This window comes from Periplaneta americana, chromosome 3 (genome assembly GCF_040183065.1).
Source record: "Periplaneta americana isolate PAMFEO1 chromosome 3, P.americana_PAMFEO1_priV1, whole genome shotgun sequence".
NCBI lineage: Eukaryota > Metazoa > Arthropoda > Insecta > Blattodea > Blattidae > Periplaneta > Periplaneta americana.
Genome location: NC_091119.1, coordinates 95957673 through 95973075, shown reverse-complemented (window position 1 = coordinate 95973075; position 15403 = coordinate 95957673). Strand labels below are relative to the sequence as shown.

At 36.7% G+C, this 15403-nt stretch overlaps 1 protein-coding gene across 2 annotated transcripts in view; it reads left to right on the top strand.

Moving 5' to 3' along the window:
- Positions 1-15403, top strand: part of LOC138696282 (uncharacterized) — a 145816-nt gene that overhangs the window by 115316 nt on the left and 15097 nt on the right. The window contains exon 1 of one of the 2 annotated variants that reach the window (XM_069821019.1): positions 6546-6693. The exons of the other annotated variant lie outside the window; for it this stretch is intronic. The gene's annotated coding sequence lies outside the window, so the exon portion shown is untranslated. Of the gene's footprint in view, positions 1-6545; positions 6694-15403 lie in introns of those variants that run through there. 2 annotated transcript variants of the gene reach the window in all.

Genomic DNA, 15403 nt, shown 5'->3' with positions numbered 1-15403 from the left:
TTCCCGCTTGGGCTGATTACCAGGTTGGATTTTTTCCGAGGTTTTCCCCAACCGTACGGAAAATGTAAGGTAATCTATGGCGAATCCTCGGCCTCATCTCGCTAAATACCATCTCGCTATCACCAATTCCATCGACGCTAAATAACCTCGTAGTTGATACAGCATCATTAAATAACCAAGTAAATAAGTCAAGGGAATTTACTCATATTTACAAGAGGATGAAAATTTTGCTGTTACTGTTTGATTTCGATGGGTAAAGGAATTAACAATAATTAACAACGAACATTGTGTGGAATAAATGTGGTAAAAACCTTTGACTTGAATGACTATTCCTAATATGGTACCGAAAGTCACGACATATAATAGTATTTGTGACCAGTCGTCGTCGTCTGGTACGAATTTTAATTTGAGGCGTAGACCTATTGTCGCTGGGACTAGTTTGAATGAGGTACGAAATACCGTGGTACGAACTGTTGCGACACGGTTACTTACTGCATTATAGTGATGTAGGCTTATCACAAGAAAAAGGAGCGACTTTAAAATTTTTCCCCTTTGTATTAGAGAAAGATCAAGAACAAAATTGTTAGAGCCGATTTTGAATAAATCCTCATTTTATGAAAATTTGAATTAACGTCTTCAAATAAACTGAAGTTAAATATTATGCAGGTTTACATGTGCACTCTCTACTATTCGCCAGTAATATTTGAAAATTAGCAAAATTGTTTTATCAGGAAATACTGCTCACAGATGGAGAGACAGACAGAAGACGTCAAGTCAAATACAGTATCTGTTTTTGTATTATGAGTTGGAAGTGTACATTACCATGAAAGCCCAAAAATCGAATTCTTACAATATCACATCAGCTTCCCTGTACTTCGTGCTAAGACGTCTGGGCGAAGTAGATAAAGTTCACTGAGTAACAACAAAATGCAAAAATGATAAGTGGAAAATTCAAATTTGACTATTTGACCATCAGCGAAATGAAGAGTGTAAGTAAATGTAGGGTATCTTAAACTTGTACACCCATCTGTGAACGTTTTCTTCTCCAACTCTGCAATGCTTCATGTATACATATTTTAAATGAAATTGTTGATATGCGACAACCTTGACTGGAAATACATTAGACAACTGTTTTCATATTTTAATTATTGACACTGAATTCTTGTATACCCTTTTTATATATTGGATAATTCGTTCATTAATTCCCATATTTCGAAGTACATGCCATAATTTTACAACTGGAATACTGTCACGTGGTTTTCTAAATCCAGAAGTAATAAAAATCCGAGACACGACAGCCCATGAAGGACTATGACCGACCAGCCGGCTGTTGGCCTCACGTACACATGCCGAAGCAGAGGTGGACGATCATCCAACCAGAATGGAGATATCGTGAGGTTAACACGATGATCCCCTCGCCATTATAGCTGGCTTTCTTAACCGGATTTCGGTACCTATTGTAGCTCCCCAAGTGCATCACGATGCTGGGTGGACAACGGTCTCATACACTGGCCGAAATTTCATGAGAAAATTTCTTCCCCCTTGAGGACTCGAACAAGCCCGCATTCCGTAACTCGGATCCTAGGCAGGATGCCTTAGACCACGACGCCACGGCGCGGGACTAAATCCAGAAATATTATGTGAAGTTCTTTTTCGTATTGTATTGATATTTCAATAGCCGTCAGGAGCGTACGCAAGGGGGGGGGTTACAGAGTCAGAAACCCCCCCCCCCTTGAACTAAAAAAAAATGACATTTAGATTTGAGTTTTTATCCATAATCGTTTTCCCTTCTCTAATTGTTCACTATCAGAGTAACAAAATTTACATCGACCTAAGGCCTATTCCTCCCATTCCTCCTTCAATATATTCATCATGCCAGTTTCATTATTCATCCTTGGACGTTCGATGTTCCATTATTGTGTTTATAATTACATCTATACTAATAATAAATCTGTATCCGAAATTTTTCTGGTAATTTTCGATTTTCCAAAAATAATTGGTCCTAACATATATAATTAACCACTCTGAAACCGAAAATAGCTTTTTTGAAATTTTTGTTTCTATGTCTGTCTGTCTGTATGTATGTTTGTTACCTTTTCACGCGATAATGGCTGAACGGATTTCGATGAAAATTGGAATATAAATTAAGTTCGTTGTAACTTAGATTTTAGGCTATATGTCATTCAAAATACATTTAAAAGGGGGGTTATAAGAGGACCTGAATTAAATAAATTGAAATATCTCGCTTATTATTGATTTTTGTGAAAAATGTTACATAACAAAAGTTTCTTTAAAAATAATGTCCGATAAGTTTTATTCCTTGAAAAATTTTGATAGGACTGATATTTAATGAGATAAATGAGTTTTAAAATTAAAATAACTGCCATCTAAGGCCGTGTAATGAATTAAAAAACAAATGACTTCGTCTATAAGGGGCCTTGGACAGCAACAATCGAAAGCTATGAAACATAGCCTACAGAGAATGTTTCTGTGTTTGTATGAAGTAATATCGGAAGCTAAATTAACCGATTTGTATAATTAATTATTATTTCACCATTGGAAAGTGTAGTTTCTCTAGATGGACATAATGCTATAATGTTATTACAGTAACTTCTGATATAATATAATATAATATAATATAATATAATATAATATAATATAATATAATATAATATAATATAATATATGTAGATAATTTGTATAAACAAAAGCCACCCTAAATAAGGGTTCGATAGATCGGCCTACTAATCAATTCATAAAGAATAATAATAAGTAAACAAAACAATTTTGTGACACTTGGAAAGAAAAAAAAACATTAAGATAAGAAAACATAGGAAATCATTTACAATAAAAATTTTGTTGGGTACAAATGATTACTAATTATAGCTAAGGATGATTTTAACACGTGAGATCCTATGGCATCAATCGTTGCATCAGAAATGTTATATTGTTTAAGTTGATTTAAAGTTTCACGTGGGATCGTGCCACGGGCACCGAACATGAGTCCAAAAACTGTCCAATGTGTGATGTGGTATTGTGCTCCAATAATTTGAGCTATTTGAAGGGTTCAGAACCATAGTGGGCCAAGCGCCATTTACTGAATACGTAGAAAACAAGGGTTAAAATTAAGTTATTACCATATTTCAATGGAAACCTATAACAAGTAAAATAAAATATACACATTAAATCTAAACGATGTCAATCTTCATTAAACTATGGTTGCATGTAATAAAAATTAAGAAACATGTTAAAGAACTTGTCATTGCACCAAATGAGTGTCTCTGGACCAAAATGGTCGCATTTTAATTATTTGGATGCAATTTAAATTAAGTGACATATTAAACGATTTATCCTTGTATCAAACACGAATGTTCCCTGGATCAAATGTCCTACTTTAATTATGTAATTACTTTATATTTATTTCTAATGGGTGCAGCGGAGCGCACGGGTACGGCTAGTTTATTTCAATATATTTGATCGTTTCCATGTATTTTCTTGTTTTCTAAAGTAAAGTATCTTTCCTATAATAATATACAAATAACTGTTGATTAAATATATATATAAATGATTATTGTGTAAGTGTAATAATGACACAAGCATTTTTTATTATACAAAATTAAACAGAAGTTAAAATATGTTAAAAATAGGATGACTGTGAAAATATTACGTTTCAAAGATTTTATAAGACTATTCATGAATATAATATTAATAAGTATACCGTAACATAAAAATAAAATAATAATAATAATAATAATAATATTAATAATACCGATACTATCTTCTGATTGAGGTTCTGGCTGATATGTACATCTACTTGTATTATCAGACAGTACATCTCACTTGACGATATGTGTCAGAGGAAGAACAATTGTTTGTATGTATCTGAAGTCTGACTAGTGTAATATGTATCTAGTCGGCGATGTATGCAATGGAGAGAGAAAGGAACTGGTCACCCTACCTCATTATCTCCTGTCCTAGTTGCCTCATAAGTGGTGCCTTCTTGGTGTCACTTGTTAGATTCAGACTGCCTTTGGACAGTTGTCTAAGTAACAATAATACCGGTACACAAAATTTAAAATACCGATAATATAAATTATAAACAATTTTAATAATAACCCTCCCTTGACAAAATTCTGTGTACGCCACTGATTCTCATAATTGATTTATACAAAACACAAGTGTATTCGTGTGAATACCAGAAAGAAAAAGGAAGAGGGGAAGACCAAGAACTACCTGGCGAGATGGGATAACAGCAGTGATGACAGCATGGAATTTCGAAGATGATCTATGGCACGACAGAGAAGAATGGAGAAGGTCAAACGGAAGATATATGAGCGTTAGCAAGTGCACTAGTAGCAGAAGAATTATTTTGTCTTTTAACCGTATGAATATAAAACAACAATTCTTATTAAATTTAATACAATCGCCGTACAAGGCTAAAATCACATATTTATAACTGCAGTTGCAGCAGTAGCAGAAGTAGTAACAGCCGCAGTAACAGTAGCAAAAGAAGTAGCAGCAGTGTAAGAAAGTAGTAGTCGGCCTGAGTGGTATAATCGGTACAGTGCTGGCTTTCTGTACCCGCGGTTGCGGGTTCGATCCCGACCCAGGTCGATGGAATTTAATTGTGTTTAAATCCGACAGGCTTATATCAATAGATTTACTGACATGTAAAAGAATTCCTACAGGATAAAATTCCGGCACACTAGCGACGCTAATATAACCTCGGCAGTTGCGAGTGTCGTTAAATAAAACACAATTTTAAGAAAGTAGTAGTAGTTGTAGTAGCAGTAATAGTAGCAGCAGTAGCGTTAGTATCAGATGCAGTTGTAGTAGTAATAACAATTTCAGAAATATTACTAGTAGTAGTAGTATCAGAGAAGTAGCGTAATAATACCAGTAGCAATTACAAAAGCAGTAGTTGTAGCAGTATAAGTAAGAAAGTAATAGTAGTGTTAGTAGTAGTAGCCTAACAGTTGCAGTAGTAATTGCAGCATTAGTGATAAAAGTAGTAGTAGTTTCAGTATTAGTGGTATATTAGCAGCAGTAGTAGAAGTTTTAGTTACAGTAATAGTGGCAGCAGTTGTAGTAATTGCAAGCAGCAGTAATAGTGGCAGCATTGAATTAGTACCAGTTACAGTAGCAGTTCCAGAAGTAGTAGTAATAGTAGTAGTAGTAGCAGTGATACTATTAGCAGCAGTTGCAGAAGCAGTAGTAGAAGTTGCATTAGTGATATTAGATGTAGTAGTAAGTATAGAAATTTCAAAACTATTACTAGTAGTAGCAGAATAGTAATTGCAGTATTAGTGGTGTAGTAGCAGCAGTAGTAGAAGTTTTAGTTGCAGTAGTAGTGGTAGCAGTTGTAGTAGTTGCAAGTAGCAGTAATAGTAGCAGCACTGACATTAGTACCAGTTACAGTAGCAATACGTAGTAGTAGAAGTTTAAGAAATATTACTAGTAGTAGTAGTAGTAGTAGTAGTAGTAGTAGCAGAAGTAATAGTGGTACTGTTTGTAGTAGTTACAATAGTACCAGTAATAGCATTTCCAGTAGTAGTAGCAGTGATATTATTAACAGCAGTTGCATTAGTGATATTATTAGATGCAATAGTAATACTAGGAAGTAGTAGAAGTTTCAAAACTAGTACTAGTAGTAGCAGCTGCAGTTGTAGTGCTATCAGAGCAAGTTGCAGTAGTAGTACTAGTAGTAGTAGTATGGTAGTAGCAGTTTCAGAAGTGATGGTAGTAGTAATAGTAGCAGCAGGAGTAGTGATGTTATTAGTAGTCTAGTAATTGCAGAAGTAGTAGTAGTTATAATAATTATACTCTATTATTAGTAGTAGTATTACTGTAAGTCATAGTAGAAGTAAAGTGTCCGTGTACATAACAATAAGCAGCAAGAAAGCAAAAGCCTAGAGTTCTCGTGCTTTCTAGGACGAAGTGATGTGGTCAACACCACACTCCGGCAGCCCTTTAGCTCAGGAAGGACCATGTACTTAACTTTATAGAAGTGTTCTAATTTGAACCCGGACTCTTCCAGTTCTTAGAACATCAGTAGCAGCAGTAGTAGTAGTAATAGCACAAGAATGATATTAGTAGAATGAAATAAGAACAGAATATCACATTATTCTGAATTTTGATATACAATTTTCTAAGTTCTGATAGGTATTTCACAAACTCCCGGCAGTTTCATCACATGCGGGTATTGCGTACAGTAGGTACATCCAAACACAGAAGTGTCTATAATGAACTACGAGTAAATCGGTCCTCGCTTTTCAGTTCCAGGCCTCTTCAAATACGGAAATAACAAGAGATTGAAGTTCACTTCTTACGTACGTAACGGAAGTAATGGAACGCTCAGGGGTTCGAACCCCGATACCGTCTGCTCTCACTATTTTTTTTTTCCCGGAGAATGTTTTTAAGCGGAGGAGACTAAGGGGCACGGAGGCAAAGGTTGTCCTCCAGAGTGATGAGCTTTTGAAAATGAAAGGTGCGTAATTGCAACGAGCCCAAATCACAGGATTTCCATTTCTAGACGCTTCGTCAACGCTCGCTGAGGGGCCGTGACGGTGGAGAAGAGAGGGCAATGTAGGTTAGACGACGTCTCTCCGAGGATGTAGGCCGGCTATATACACGGGCAACACGTCGCACGCTCAGTGCAGTCGCCGCATCAGCCGCACTACAGGAACTAGCCAGGTAAGCAGTGCAGTGATTCAGTGCAGAAGAGCACGTAGCGTACCGTATTGGTGGGCGGGTTCGACGAGAGTGCGGGCGCCTGCAGCAGCCCGATGTCTCCGTGTTCGCTGTTTCGCCAGGGTTGGTCGGGTCCGTGAAGTGTACAGTGAAGCATGCCATTGCCTTCCCTAAAATGATTTTTAACGACCTTTGATATCCAGAGGCTATTGAAGTCGGTGAGATGAACTGGCGAACAGGAAGAAATTTGGAAGAAAACGTAGTCTTAATTTAAGCATTTGTTTTACCGAATTGTATCAAGTAACAAGTTTACCAATACCTTGAAACATACGTATGTGCTCCTTATTTTGTTTTTTGTTTTGTTTTGTTGTTTTTTTTTTTCATGCTTACGAGAGGGTTCAAGTCAGGTGAAAGCGGGATTTTTAATCTCGCTGTAAACTTCCATAACAGTTCCGGGATCTATTTATGCTCTTATGAAATTCAGTATCAGGTACTTCCTGGGGTAAATGGCGGCCGGAGCGTGATGCTGAGCACACAACCTCTTTCAAAAGTCAAAACCAAGAGAGATATAATTCTATCCGCCTGCCTCTAATTCACCGCGAAAGCATATATGCGGAATTCAAATTTCGTGCCATACTTAATGCCTAAAGAAATGTCTACTAAAGCATCGTAATCATACTAGTCCGATGTAGATTAAAAAGTAATTAAAAACAATACATAGCAACAATTATGTAGCTCAGTTGATGTATTCTTTACATTACCCACACTGCCAAAGTTGTATGCATTTTTTTTTTTTATTTTAATCCTAGAACGCCGGTAAAAAAATATGTCAGGAATGTTACGTGCGTACGTTTGCACTACCTTTTGGAATGCGAGGCAGTGGGCAGGAGGTCGCCCGGTGCTCAACAAGTTCACTGTCAAGTGGCAACGATCGAGTCAACGAACCGGTAAAGCGACCTATGCCGCGCAACACTCCTTAGTGAGTCAGGCGGACTAACGAGAATTCCTTTGAGCCAGGCAGTCCATTGTGAACTTAACAGATTCAGGGGACCTACTGAGATCATCACTGAGCAAAGGCTCTGTCAGGGGACTGACAGGAACGTCGATAAGCGAGGACTAACGAGAATTTCATTGAGTCACTGAAAGAGAAAGACTGACGATAACTTTATTAATTGACAAGGACTAACAATAACTCCACGGAAAGAGGACTACCGAGAAATTCATCGAGACAGACTAACAGAAATTTCACTGAGAGAAAAGGACTAACTAGAACTTCACTGATAACTTTATTAACCGACAAGGACTAACAATTCCACGGAAAGAGGACTAGCGAGACAGACTAACAGTAATTTCTCTCAGCAAAAATGAATTAACGAGAACTTCAGTGAAAGGAAAATACTAACGATAACTTTATTAAGCGAGAAGAACTAACAATAACTCCACGGACAGAGAACTAACGATAACTTTATCGAAAGAGAGAGGCTAACGATAATTTCACTAAGCAAACACGATTAACGAGAACTTTACGGAGTGATAACTAACGAGAACTTCAATGAAAGGGAAAGTCTAAGATAATTTCACTAAGTGAAAAGAACTCATTGGAACTACAAGGGACGAGGGCTGACGAGCACTAAGGGAGAACGAACGAAAAGTCATTGGAACAGAAACTAACGAGAATGAGGAGAACTAGTCCGAACTTCACTGAGTCAACAGTACTAGCTAGAATTTCAGTGATCCATGAGGACGAAAGATAACCTCAATGAGATAGGTACAGTAACTAACGAGAACTTCACTTTAGTCAAGGGACTGACGAGACTTGACTCATCAAAGGACTGATCCAGGGGACTAACGAGAACTTCATCGAACTAGGTGACTAAAGAGAACTTCATTGATCCAGTAGTTTATTTAAATTATGGTTTATTTAACGACGCTCGCAACTGCCGAGGTTATATAAGCGTCGCCGGTGTGCCGGAATTTTGTCCCGCACGAGTTATTTTACATGCCAGTAAATCTACTGATATGAGCCTGTCGTATTTAAGCACACTTATATGCTATCGACCTGGGCCGGGATCGAACTCGCAACCTCGAGCACAGAAGGCCAGCGCTATATCGGCTACGCTACCCAAGCCGACTGATCCAGTAGTGCTAATGAGAACTTCACTGTGCTAGAATAACTAACGAGAACTTCACTGAATCAGAAGGACTAACGAGAGCTTCACTGTGCTAGAATGAATAACGATAACTTCACTGAGTTAGGAGGACTAATGAGAGCTTCATTGTGCTAGAATGACTGACGAGAATTTCAATGAGTTAAGAGGACTAAGAGAGCTTCATTGTGCTAGAATGACTAACGACAACTTCATTGAGTTAGGAGGACTAAGAGAGCTTCACTGTGGTAGAATGACTAACGAGAATTTCACTGAGTTAGGAGGACTAACGATAGCTTCACTGTGCTAGAATGACTGACGAGAACTTTTAGTGAGCCTGAAGGATTAATGAGAACTCCACTGTGCTAGAATGACCAACGAAAATTCCCCCGAATCAGGATTAATGAGAACTTATTGAGCCAGAGGTTTAACATTGACTTCCCTTTGAAGACTAAAGAAAACTTCATTGAATTCAGAAACGAGAATTTTGATCATTGGAGGACTAACAATAACTTCACTGAGCCATAGGTCTAATAAGAACTTGACTGAACCAAGAGATTAATGAATATTTCATTGAACCAAGAGAATAATCAGAACTTCAATGAGCCGGAGGACTAAGGAGAAAAATTCATTGAGCTAAGAAATGTAATAAGAACTTCACTGAGTCAAGCATGGTAACCATAACTTTATTGAGACAGCAGGACTAACAACAATGTCACTGAGTCAGAATGACTAACAAAATCTTAACTGGATCAGGAAGGCTAACGAAAATTTCACTGAACCAAGAGAACATCAATGAGTCAGAATGGATAACTAGAAATTAACTGAGCCAGGAGGATTAACGAGAACTTCACTAAGTTATGAGGAATGAGTCTAATGATTAATCAGAACTTAACTGGACTAGAAGGACTAACAGCAACGTCACTGAGACAGAATGATTAATCAGAACTTATCTGGACTAGGAGGACTAACGAGAACGTCACTGAGACAAAGAGACTAACCAGAACTTATTTGGACTAGGAGGACTAACGAGAACGTCACTGAACCAGGGGGTCTAACAAGAACTTCACTGAGCCGTAAGAACTAGCGAGAACATATTTGAATCAAAATGACTAACCAGAACTTAACTAAGCTAGAAGGATTAACGAGAACTTCACTGAGCCAGGAGGACTAACGAAAACTTTGCTCGGTCATGAAATTAACCATAATTTCAGTGAACAAACTATTGAGAATCGAGAATTTTACTCATCCAGAAAACTAACAAGAATTTCATTGAAAAAGCTCATGATCTTTAACGCAGTGAGTTAGTATAATAGAACGTCATAACTAAAAGGTTCATCGAAACTTTATTAATTTAAGTAGATTGCAGAGAAGTTCACTGAGCAAAGGGGACTACCACATATTTGGAAGGGATTGATGCAGAAAGTGTGACTACGCAAATATTTACGGATGTCGGAAAGATAATATCAACTACACTTGGTTCGGAAAATAGATGAGAATTAGAACTACATGTATATGAATGAAGGAAGGAGAAAGGGAACGCGATAGTAAAACTAAGGCAAAAGTCACGTGAGAAAAAGTTGCCAAGTGGGTGGGAGTACGTTTAAATACTGGTGAAAACGGTGAAGGTACATCAGCCTACAAAGTGATGAGCCTGACTGTACATAACGGTGACTGAACCGAAAGGAGCACAGCCGCACAGTTACGTATCCCTCATTATTTTGCAATCAACGTGCGGTGAATTGCACTCAGTGCGTGAGCTAAGGACAGGGGTTCGATTTCTCTCCGCGCATGTAGTTTTTGAGAATGTTCAATTTCTTCTCTGTTTCCAAAAAGAAAGTCGCAGGGAAATTTTATTAGACTCTGTCTGCTAACAGCCTACCTGGGAGTTCTCATAATACAAAAAACGAATAGTTCTAACTTCCTGCCGAATTATTCAAAGTAACTTCCTCGTTGCATTACAATGAATTTATTTACTAATTTATAATTTATAGATGATGAATATAAATATTATAAAATTTAAGATAACTGATGTCTGATCGTGTGCCTACCATACCATAAAAGTACTGTTTAAAATGCAGAGTAAAAGCATGAGAATTGTGCAAAACTGGATTACGAGATATCATCACTACTAACCTTCATTACCATGATCAATATCAGCATTTGTTCTCCTTTTTTTATCCTTATGGTGATATTGCGCTACCAAAATGTAATTATGAATATCAGGCCTACCTGATGAGATTAGCGTTGTAGAAAGACCTATTACATAAGAAATGTAAGCCAATTGCAATACTTGGAATAGTACCCAGAGTCTATAGTCTTACAGATTCAAACTCGGTTCAAATAACGGTAAGTGAAAAGGGGGTTGATGCATTTAAGTTACAACAAGCATTTATTTCTTTAGCCTATAAGTTCTTCCTAGGAAAAATGGATATATAATAATATATTATGTGCAAGATGATTCTGGTTATTTGCTTAGAAGATGAAACACGTGTCCGCCTGGTCATTCTACTGAAGCTTAACAAACGTATTACAGTATATTCAAAGACCTTCGGTTAGTGAAATAATATTATATATACAGTGTTTTTTTTTTCTGGCGGAATGCGCGTTCCCGCACCTTTTTGTTGCATTTTTCATTATGGAACCAATAAATGTGTTAATAATTACGTTTTAACCATTTTTCTTTGAATTCCGCTTTGGCCTTGAAAACCTTATAAATGTGAACGAAAAGGAGGTCAAAAATCACAAAATCCTCGTGCACTGGACAGTAATCTACTATAATATATTCTACACAGAGTTCCGCCACCTTTTTCTCCAAAAGAAAAGCACTGTATATAAATATATATATATGATGATGATGATGATAATAATAATAATAATAATAATAATAATAATAATAATAAGTTTAAAGACTCAACAGAGTTAGAACTATCTCTTACATTTTTGTGTCGAAAAGGTAGGATTCGTTTCCATTGTTTCCTTTATACTGTATTACGTAACTACCCGCATTGCCCTACAACAATACCCTCACAGCCTATCGCATCAGCACGCTACGCTTCTTAAAGTCAATCATATAGTAATTAGGTTGCCTCCTAAATTGAGACATTCTCTGCCCGTGGTTTTCTAAAGGCACTATGACAAAAATTGGGACTTACACGGGCCTTCAAAATCACTTTCCATTCTTTCTTTTTCTAAATTCGACAAATTCACTTCTAGGAACATAGAGTCTTGGCCGGCACACTCCTTTCACGAACTTCCCATAGATTTGTGATTCGACTCTTAATTTGCATTAAGCTCAATACTCACGCAGGCCCGGGTTCGATTCCCAAGGCTAGTGAAGATTGTCATATTCATTTCTAACTACACATCACGGACAACATATTTGAACGGCTCCCTGCAAAAACGAGGTAGCTCCACTTTTATGAAGTTGTGGAAAACTACCAAAAACACTATAAAATTTTTAAATTTTAACTGAGTTTCTTTCCTTTTTCAGAGTATGTCCTAGGTACCTAGAAGTTTCAATTTATCACTCAATCATTTATTATGAGTAATTTAGAGGAGGTAAAACATAAACAAATAACGGAGCTATCTCCTTTTTGCAATAAAATTGGATATAATTAGCCACGTTTTGCACTGAACACACAATTAATATCATAAACTACAACACAAGATGTAGCAGGGTAATACAGGGTAATATATATATATATATATATATATATATATATATATATATATATAGGGTGAATCGGACATTAATATCAGAGAGTTATTCTTTGAGATATTTAAAAAAAAAGTTTAATACAGTTTTGCTCGTTTTTTGCTTCTTTTTCGAGATAATTGTTTTATATGAAGCATTTCATAGTGTGTTTTGGGAAAGCCATTGGTTTAATCCCCAATATGCTCGGTCATTTTAGGCGATCAGTGTATTATGGTTATGCATTATTGAACGAATTTTAGTTTTGTCCTTTAAATGTGCAGAAATCTGATCCGAAAAAATATAACATTGTAAAATTCCTTTGCAGAACGAAAAGTTACATTTGTTCGGATCAAATTTCTGCACATTTAAAGGACAGAACTAAAATTCTTTCAATAATACATTACCATAATATACTGCTCTCTTAAAATGACTGAGCATATTGGAAATTAAATCAATGAATTTCCCAAAATACGTTATGATATTATGTTCATATGAAACAATTTTTATCTCGTAAAGAAAGCAAAATCGAGCAAAATTTTATTAAACACTTTGGTTTGAAATATCTCAAAGAATAGCCCCCTGAAATTAATGGCACTATTTACGGTTCACTCTGTAGGCGTATGCAGCTCCAGGAACTGCCTCGAAATGATTGGAAGCTCGGCTCCAATTCCACTGTAACTTATTACCAAATGCTCGGAATCATACCGTTCTTGCACTAAAAGGTCGGGCATATTTTTTAACGTATAAAACAAGGAACACATTAATTCCACCAGAAAGTGGAACCAACCTATTTTACAGAGCCTTTCATTTGTGGCGGTCCGGACCATCTGCTATGAAGCCTCGCGCCCAATGCTCTAGATTTATCCCCTCCCATTATCTTTACCTAACAGGTGACGTCCTTCTTCAGTCCTTTCCTTTCGAATTATCCTTAAGCTCTTCCAGAGGAACAGTGCTCTCCGAATGTGAGATCTGTCTTGGCGCTCACGTAGTTCCTTACCCAACGCCGCATGACCTCTTCGTTTATTTTTTCGTTTATCATCCCTCTCTTCTCCCTATCGATTCCCAATTCCCAATTTATTATAGCCTATTAATTTTTCAAACTCCCGAATAACAGTAAAACCGTGAGTCAGGTGTAGACCTAGAGGTATAATATAAAGCCCAGATAAGGCAGAACACGATTTTGACAAAAATTAACTGCTGCTTGGAACATTTAAAAATGACGCAAGTGGAGCAACTGGATATACAATACGGTGAGAAGTGGCATAAAGTCAGGACTCCTACGTAACTTGTTACAATGTCCCAATTTCATGGATGTGGTTCAGTGGAAAGTTATCCGCACGAAGTTCCACGTCGCGACCCGGAACCACCATCATAGGAATGGTTGCTGTCCAATGTTCTATGAAGCAAGAAACACGACTTCATCTACAGCAGTGAATCCCACACTTTCCAAAATGATACTCTCCTCTAATGCTGTCAGAAATTTCCCTTCATAAAATGACAGAACAGAATCGAAATTATTATATTCACAAAAATTATCTCACTAATAAAAATACACTGCGGGTAAACTCGTACTGTATGATTCCCATTCCAAGCAAAACACCCCTCTGGAAATTCTAAGCCTTAGGAACTACTGTATGTGAAAATTCCAGGTGCAATCACGGCATGTCGTGAAATAAAGACGGACGATACAACAAAAGGGTATAATCTCAATTTTAACAAAGGCTGTAAAGAAATTTTTACATCAATCAGATCAATTAAACCTGCACTTCTGCAGATATGTTTTGAATCCTTAAGTGAGCATAAGAAAACCATAACTTTAAATTACTGGTATATTATTGCTGAAAGTATTTCATCACAAAAATTATGAAATAAATTGCTTTTAAAATTAATTAAAGATACATACTTCGATAGTAAATGTAACTATTAGCAATCAATAACAATATTTATCAAAATACACTGAGAGTTAATTTAAATAATAAGTGTTTTCTTTAACCACAGTGAGCTAACATCGATTAATAGTAATTGAACTCATGTTCATGCCAAGTTTATTATGAAAGAAAAATTAGCATTTTGAGATTTAATGTTTCCGATGTTTCGGAACTACTCACAAGTTTCATCATCACGTCACATCATCCTACATTCAAGGTCGCCTATCCTGTTGGGCTACACACACAACTGGGGTACCCAGGCACAAAGGATGCAATAAAGTAGGCGATTCATAGGTCTCGCGTGAACGACTCATGATGATGGGATCTGGAAGTCATTTCGAAACTCGGAGAAATCTTAAGATGCGTTTTAAAATCTCTCAAAGAGATTTCACACTGTTATGCTGAGCTGCTGGAAGTTCTAAATAATTATCACCGGAAACAAACTTCCAGCCGAACTACATTCATTGCAATTCCTCAAACTCCAAGCAGGATTTATGTTTCCCCTCTCTGGCCTTTCTCCTGAAATCTCTAAAACTAACTTCAGCTGTAGGTATCTCTGTTTGTACACTACTTTTAAGTCATGGGTTGGTTGTACTGTTGCTGAAATGAAACTGACACAATTTCACAATTGGGAAAATATATTGTGATTCTGAAAAAAAAAAATACCTCGAGGTGTTGATGAAATTTATGAAGAAGTTGACGGGCTTCGTCATCACAAGGATGTGCAATTTTACTTCCCCAGGAAATATTAAGATAAAATGTAACGCTCTCAATAGCACTTAACGGAAACATTAAAACAGATAACACAAAAAGTATATTTCTTCGAAATCGTCTTTAACAACTTTCTTCTTGACTTTCACTTTAATACGAAATAAATAAACCTTACAGATTTAAAGTACCTATAGGTAATAGTCCTCTGCTAATGTAAAATAATTACTTCC